Here is an 8,812-nt window from a genome sequence, read left to right on the forward strand (position 1 = left end):
TGTATTTATTAGGGAATATGGAAAAAAAGGTTTTTGTCTTCTAAAGTCATCAGCTGTTGGGTTAAAATTCACATAGGAACAAAAGTGTCAGTAGAAAAACACATGTACTTGGTTGCAGTTCAGAAACTAAATATAATCCCTATTTCAGACACATACATAAGTACTTCAGTTCAGTTAACTTGATTTATAATAAATCATACTTAAGGTATTGTTGTCCTGGTTTTCATATGTATGTATGTATGACTTCAGTGCCTGTAATCACCTCTGATAAACTGTAACACTCTTTTAATTGGGCTATGCTTACTCAGCCCTTCTGCCATATCTATATACTAAATCTGCTGCTAAGCAATCAGCATAGAGCAGCACGCAATGAGATAAACGTATCACATCTGCAAGAAAAGTAACACTAATATTTATCTTAGAGGCTTAAATACCTCTCACAACAGGAATAAACAAACATCTCCCTATAAACCGCTTAAAATAACACATTTCTGTCATCTGCTTGTGGAAATCTTACAATAAACAACATGAAATACGGAAGAAAGCCTCACTGCAAGTGAGAAACTCACACCTGCTGTCACCATCTTAACTCGGACGCTGCTTTCTGATGGATGTCTGGAAAGGTGAAGAAGAGTCAGGAGTGGTGTGAATGAGTTTAACGTGGACTGATTGTTGAACCAAACCCTGAAAGGTACCAGGAGGATAGCTTTAAAAAAGACAAATAAAGGACTGATGTGGGACATATTTAAGTTGGGCAGTGCAAACAAAAACAAAGGGGGCAGCAGTGTTTGATAAGGCCTCCATAAAGTGAGACCCAGTTTAGCAGCAGACAGGACTTTGGCTCTGTGTCAGTGAGGGCAGCCATGTAGTGATGAGTTGCAGCCACAGGCAGTAAATCAGTGCTAACTGTTATCATGGACTGCTCCCGATAACGTTTGTTTGAGTGAAAAGATTACCAAGAAACTTTGCTCGAAAACAATGAACATTATCACTATAAATAAAACTGCAACTGTGTAAAAAAAACAACACTGTTTTAGAAAACTGTGGCTTCTTTTTGAGATGTCTTGCAACATTTAAGTAAAAATGATCTTAAAAACTGTTCTTCATACAATACTAATAATTTCATAAAACATACATAAGTGATAAAATCACCATTTAGTGCATTCTGGATTATTCAAAAACAAACATAAAATTGCTGTCTAACAAATGAACTCTTCAACTAAAGGTAGCAAATGAAATATTCAACTGACAAATCTCACATGAACCAGAATCTGACTTGAATCAGTACTGAGCTCCACTAAATTGACTCCAATCAACAAGTCTAGTGGCACTTAAAGGTCAGATTTAGAGGTACTACTCTTAATTTCATGATCACAAAAAGCAAAGGAACTACAGGGATGAGTTTTGGAAGTCTGTCCTTGCTTGATGATACAAATCTGGAGCTGTTTGGAGCCATAGATGTTACTTTTTTAGGGGGTAAAAGGAAGGAGAAGCCTTCGGTTTTAAATACAGATAAACATTATGGTGGGAGTATAATACTGTTGGAACACTGCTATTTCAAGCACAGGGAACTTTGCTCAGGTACATGGGGTCATGAAGAAAGAAGTAAAGTTGACTTTTTGAAGGATAATGTGAAAAAATCTGCTGGCAATCTGGTGTGAGTTCACTATTGGGTCTTACTGCAAGAAAATGACACAAATGACAAATCCATGTAGGTCTACAACTTTTTCAAGTACATTAAAATTATGATTATATTGAAGCCTAGCTCTGATATAGAATCTTTGACAGGAACTTAAGGTAAAGGTCTATTTAAAAAAAATAAATAAAATTTGATGTGATTTGGATGAACCAGGACAATTTGCCAAGGAGGAATAGGCAAAGATCCCTCAAGAGACATGCACCTAGTTAGACTTTGTTAGGATCTACAGTTAAAGGTCGCTGTCAGTTGTAAGTCAGAAAGATTCTACTATTGGCTGTTATCAGAGGGCTAAAAAGGTCTTGTTGTTTTTGTTTTTTTTTCTTGTTTCAAATCATTGTATCAGTGAATTATCTTCATCAAATTTCACAGAGATTTTCATTCTTGGAATTAATTATACTATAAATTGTTTAGGTACTTGCAATTTCCTTGGAAAAGCTAAAGGATTTGTTCGATTTGGAATCAAATTGGACCTTCACTAGAAATACTGGGACTGAGTTGCAGAGTTTACCAGTTTTGGCCTCACAACATGCTGCCAGTCAAACCACCATCCATCACTTTAGAGTCTAAATAAACTGTATTAAAATGCATGCAAAATGTTTAGCATTTTTCAGAGCCCTACTCAAAAAAAATCAAAAATAAAATCTTGCATATTAGCACACCTCCCTGAGTGGTTAATTATGGTCGACAATAGTGCTTAAGGTTATGTGAGTAAATTATGTGAGATTGCGGGATCTTATGAGTGGCAGAGAACCACTGGAAAGATGTTTGCTGCCTTCAGAAAGATATGAATTGAACAATGAAGTTCTGTGAGTGGCCTGTTAGAGGAGCTGCTGCTGCCACATGCATGTGAGAGGAAGGAGAAAAAGTACACGAGTTTTCCAGCGTCATTTCATTTTGTTGACAATAAAACATACAAGACGTCGCTTGGTTAACAATTAGCTTGGCCTCATTAGAGCACAAGTACAATTGTGGCAAGCTGTTTTCATGCAGCTATAAAGAGGCTACACCTTAAGAGGAGACAATACTAGTGGGGTAAAAATTTGCCTCCTCGCGGTGACCACGATAAACTGTGTCTGTGTATGTGTGTGTGTGTGTCTGTATGTCTGTCCACTGGGGATCATGACAAATCTGTTGGCCACATAAAACATTTGATACATATCACCAAATACTGCAGCAGCTAAGAATACGTTACTCATCATCACATAAAGCATTTTAAAGCATTGACTGAAAATACTGAGAAATAAGAAACTTCAGTTGGTTCCAAGCGTTATTAATTCTTCAATAGTAGATGTATTTTTGAAAAATGTCAAAGCATTTCTTAGTGACGAACTGAGACGTCTGGGTCGGATTAAGATTTCTTTGCACCGTGACAGAAGTGCAAAGTGCAGTCTTATGGGCCCAACTGTGTTTCTGAACAACTATTAACAGAGCTACAAGCACAAAGTGACAGATCTCCTGTCTTGTCAACACGATTGCAACTTAACTGAAGGTTTACTGGCATAATAAAATAACTTATTTCTTTCAGGGCTCGTCTAACAAGTTAACACCGACTTGGAAAAAAAAACAGTGCTGTAATGAATTTTCACTGGGTACAAAGAACATTTGGGGCAAAATGCATTATCCTGTGGAACATTGGCTCAACTTCATTCACTTTCAACCACTGAGACCTGCAATATTCTTATAATAAAGGATCAATACCTTTTTTTATCAAGACGTAAGGAAGACAGTGTGAGTGCCGGTGCGTGTGGTTTGGCTGAGTAACACTGTGTGTCTCCAAGAGAATTAGAATGACTGTTTCTTTGACAGATATTGGACTTTAGCCTTGCTAACAGGATGAATGGATCAGTGCATTGATAAACTCACATTCCTTTAGCGCCATGATTAGGTTGATATTGGCTGTTTTGAGTGTCTCAGCTGCTATCGGATGGATTGTTACGTAATTTCCATACAAACATACATTCGACCCTCTGGGTAAACGTTAATCACTTTGGTGATTCCTTAACTTTTTATGTAATAGCTTCTGGTCAAACATCTAATTCACTGCGTGCTTTTGGTTTTTAACCAAAGCCAAACCAGACATGTCTATCATCTGTCAGTCTGAGCTGTACATGTACAAATTAACAAATGTTCACGAGCTACAATGGCATCAGCATCTTATCAAAGTGCCACTCTCTCACAACACTGCTAACATGGCTGCAGATGTTTGATGTGAGCCTGGCAAGCAGAACTGAAAGAAACAGAGTTTCCTTTGAAGAGGTATTCACAAAACTACTGAGAGAAGGTTCAGTCAAAAAGAAAGTCACAACAGTAACAAAAATATATTAATTACTAAAACTGGAAATATTACACCCTTGATATACATGAAGCTGGAATCATGCTTTTCTGAAGATGTACATGAACAGAGATCAAAACAGACATAAAGATAATGCATTCATGAAAGAAATAACTAAGAGAGGGATGCCTGCGCACATTGCAACATACAGCCTGGAGAAGCATCATTCCAGCTTCAGCTGAAAATTTTAGTCAAAAACTTCTCAGAGACCTAGGAACAAGTTTAGTGTCTAAAACAGGGGTCACCAACCTTTTTGAACCTGAGAGCAACTTCAAGGGTACTGAGTTGTATGAAGGGCACCTTGTTTGATACAAACTTCCTCAATAGCAAACTTGCGCCATCATCTTTAAACAGTAATAATAATAATGAAAATAATATGTAAAAAGACTGTCGGATCACATTTATGTTACTTATTCCTTACAATAATTATTAACGATTTCCACAACAATAACGGTAGGAAACACACACACACACACACACACACACACACACACACACACACACACATATATATGGAAATGTGTTCCAATATTTAAAAGTCAGAGGTATCCCATCTCTGAAACTTTTGTAAATATCTTTCTTGGCAGTTTTGTATGAATCAGCATATTTGCAGCATTTTATTCAAAATCACACCAGTCACATTTCTATGCAAATTGTCACTTCTAACATTTTTAACTGTCATCAAATCATGCTTCATTTGTACAAACTACTACCTTTGTAACATTTTTGAACAACTTATGAACTCTGTCCCATGTTTGTACAAATTAACAGTTATGTACGAAAAAAATCAACTCTTTCACATTTTGAAATGAATCCTATCACATTAGTACTAATCACCAGCATTTTCCACCAGCGTTGCAACATTTTTAACAGATCATAACAACAAATCATTACATGTTTTCAACTAATTATTTTTCACATTTTTGTGTAATGGCACGGTGTTTTGAATGACAACATGTTACCTCTTTCTTTGTCTGTAAATGTGTGTTAGTGGGAAGCCTGGCATTGCAGAGCTTATCATGTCTTACCTTTACCTTGCAGCTCACAGTTCAGATGGTTCAGTTTCTCAGTGATGTCCGTTAAAGATGCAAGGGCAAGAATCCACTCAGTGTCCTCCAGCAGCAAGGTGTCTTCTCCTTTGAATTGCATGAACTTTTTGATTTCGGCCAACAGTGACAAAAAACGCTGCAAAACTGGTCCCCTGCTGATCCATGGGGTTTCTGTGTGTAGTAACAGGTCACTATGTTCAGATGACAGCTCCTCCAGCAGCACCTTCAATGTCCTGGTTGTTTGGCTTTGGAGCCATTTATGATCTTTATGACACGAGTCATCACATGATCAAATCCGGCCACTTTTGTACATACATATGTCCTGCTGGTGAATGATGCAGTGGTAATGTAGGAATGTTGGGAAGTCTGGATCACCTCTGCATCGTACAATGAAGCCTGCATGCCGACCCGTCATGGAGGAGCCCCGTCAGTCATCACTAAACAAGCTTTTCTAATGGTACATTTTTCTCCATGAAGAAACTTTTCGCCGCGTTGTAGATGTCAAAGCTGCCTTTAACTCCCAGGCTTTCTCTGTCCATAGTGCGCATACAGTCTATGTGTGCTACCAGGTGGCTAGTTAGCATGGAAGCTTTGTAGCGGCTAAAGCAGCGTCTCTCCACATTGTGCCGCTTTGCCGACGCAATAGTCGCCCCGCAAATAGGACACATACATTTATCTTTCACTGTCGTGAAAAAGAACTCTTCCTCCCAGTCATCGTGAAAATAGTGTTTTTGTCTTTCATTTCTCTGTCATGTTTTGGGGGTAAAAACCACATCTCGCTTCCCAAATCTGCGCCCGGACGCTTCCGCAGAGTGACGTGGTGGTTTGACATGCGCAGTGAACTTTGACTCGGACAAGGTGAAAGTTCATTTACACTGAAGACATTTTTGTTTCAAAAATATATATATATATATAATAAATATTGTAATTTAAAATCTGCATTACTGTAAGTATTTTTGATTTAAAAAGAACAACAACTATAATTTTTATGAGGAATGTCATGGTGACTAGTGTTATTTTTAGAACATGTGTAGCAGGCAACTCATATGGTCTCTGCGGGCAACCAGGCGCCCGCGGGCACCGTGTTGGATACCCCTGGTCTAAAATCATTTGTAAAAATGTAAGCCAGTACCTTTTACATTTACAAGCTGTAACACATTTTTACTCCTGCGATGTCACAGTGGCCCAAGGTGAAACTAGAGATGAAAATTCAACCAGAGGCGGCAGCAATGAAGTCAAGTCTGGTGGTTTGTGCCAAAAAAGTTAATTATTTCTTCAAACATATTTGGCTCCCTAATGCCTTACTGCTCATCCAGTCATCCATGTACACTAGTACTCATAGTTTGTTCATGTCTAACCCTAACCCTAAGTCTAAGTTCTGTTCATTTTTAAAGATAACGTTTTGTAAAAGTCACATTTTTTTCTTGCTTTCTTGTATCGTTATTTCTTCAAAGAATTGATTTCCAGTTGGAATATGTATGGCTGAATTACTTCAATATTACAACCTCTCAGTCGATCTTTCCTTTTACTTGCAATGAATACACGGCTATATAATGCCTGTGACTCTCAAGAAATAAACTTTTTTGACAACTTCCACAGGTTTTGGGAAAGAGACAATTTATTCTGAGGCCTCAACCACCTTCCTATTAAACAACTGTCAGCCTACATCAAACATTTTGTTTCTTGGAAAAATTATTGAAAAGGTTGTTCATCAAAACTCAGCAAATTTTTAATAGTTGCTTTGGTGACTTCCAGTTAGGAAAATTACCATTATTACATCACAGCACTGAGACTACACTAGGTAACAAATGACATTTGCTTGAACACTGTTTCAGGTAAAGTTTCTGTTCTAGTTTTATTGGATGTAAGTGCTGCTTTTGACACAGTGGAGCACACAATTTAGTTACTAAGTCTAGGAAACTAGGTAGGACTGTCTTTAAACAGTACAAATCATATCTTCACGACAGGAAGTACTTCATTTTGATTATTAACTGTGTCAGTGCAAATGACCGTGATAGATGGAGTTCCACAGGAGTTTGTTCTGGGACCTCTATTATTCCATGTGTATATGCACCTATTAAGCCAAATTATACTAACTAATAACTTTACATTATTATGCAGATGACACACAATTATACATATTTCAGCATTTGATTATAAATCTGCTGAATGTCTGTGCAACTGCATTGAACAAATCAATGACACAGTGAAGCAAAGTTTTCTCCAGCTTAATACAGATACTCTGACAACACCTATTTTACCCTGTAATGACTATAAAATAACTCTATCTGAGAAAATTATTTGTTCTCTGCATCTCATCTTCCTACTTCTGCTATTTTCATTCATGAATTTTATATTGTAAATCATTTAGTTTATTTAAAATTTTAAATTTGTGTCCTTTATCATATTTTCTATTATGTTATAAAGCACTCTGAATTGCAGCGTGTATGAAATGTGCTATACACATAAAACCTTCCTTGTTTTGCCTACTTTCACAGTGTTTGAGCAGAGTCCTATGTGAGCTTGTGTGCTCGAGCTGCAGCGAGAGGAGAGGTGTGAGCGGAAAGAGAGGTTTAACCTTGACAGATCTGGCACGGAGGAATTATTTTCATGGAAATAGCTTTTAAAAATGCAACTTTGATACACAGAGGTGTGTTTTTTTATGAGTTAAATCAGTATATCAGTTGATTCCTCACACTGAATAGGCAAATGGTTAACGCTTCCACTCTGTACTCTCTTGAATGCTTGTAAAAATCTACAAATCTTTATAGTCCTTCTATCTGTTAAAAATCTGTTCGGCCAATTTAGCCTTTGCATCTGTTTCAGAACCCTCCACAATCTTTTATTCCTTTACTTTAAAATTCCACAGGAGTCTATATAAAACATTCTGTCTTTTCTTTCTTTTTTTTTAAACAATTTTTCATATGTTCTGTCAAAAACCTGTACTTTAAGGCCTCAAAGTACATAGTACCCTGAAGACGGTGGAATCTAAAACAACAAATGCTTCCAAGAACGGGATCCGTGCAGCTGAAAAAACTGTGAGTTAATGTTTTGCTTTGGTGCACCTGCAACTTCATTCAGCTTGACATCTCATGCTGTTCCTTACACAAGTGCACGCATTCCTCATATCTAATCACCAGGACATGAACTGGGCAGAAATGTCTCAGATTTTAGCCACATAAGCGTCATAAGCACATACAAATATAAAGTACAAATTACTGTACAGGAAGACTGACTTTCAGTGAAATCCCTCCTTTACTTCATTAGATTTCTCATAACTCAGCATAGCATGAATGTCCAAACATTCAGAAAATCTAAATGCAGTACAAATTGTCACTACATGGTCAGTTTTTGACTGCAAATTTAGTTTTTAAAACAAGGGTTGGCAGAGAAGATCAAAAGTAGTGGTGTTTTAAGTTATTTCAGTAGTTGTTAGCATCTTTTGTAATCTGTATCAAACAATAACATATTGTTTATCTTTTTGTAATTTGCTGAACATCTTATCTTCTTTTTTTAATACATTAATTCCCTCACACTAGTTAGTCCATCATCTATGGACATATTAGAAAGAAAAGCAATTGCAAACAATGTTAAAGAAAGCGACAAAGGGAAAAAGAAAAGACTTTTTGAGTTGACCTCACGTGTGTTTGCACGTGGTATACACGGACACACAATCACACAAACACACACACAGTGTCCCTCATATTAAGTAACCACTAAGGGGCAGGGAGT

This window comes from Amphiprion ocellaris, chromosome 14 (assembly GCF_022539595.1).
Source record: "Amphiprion ocellaris isolate individual 3 ecotype Okinawa chromosome 14, ASM2253959v1, whole genome shotgun sequence".
In the NCBI taxonomy this organism is placed as follows: Eukaryota; Metazoa; Chordata; class Actinopteri; family Pomacentridae; genus Amphiprion; species Amphiprion ocellaris.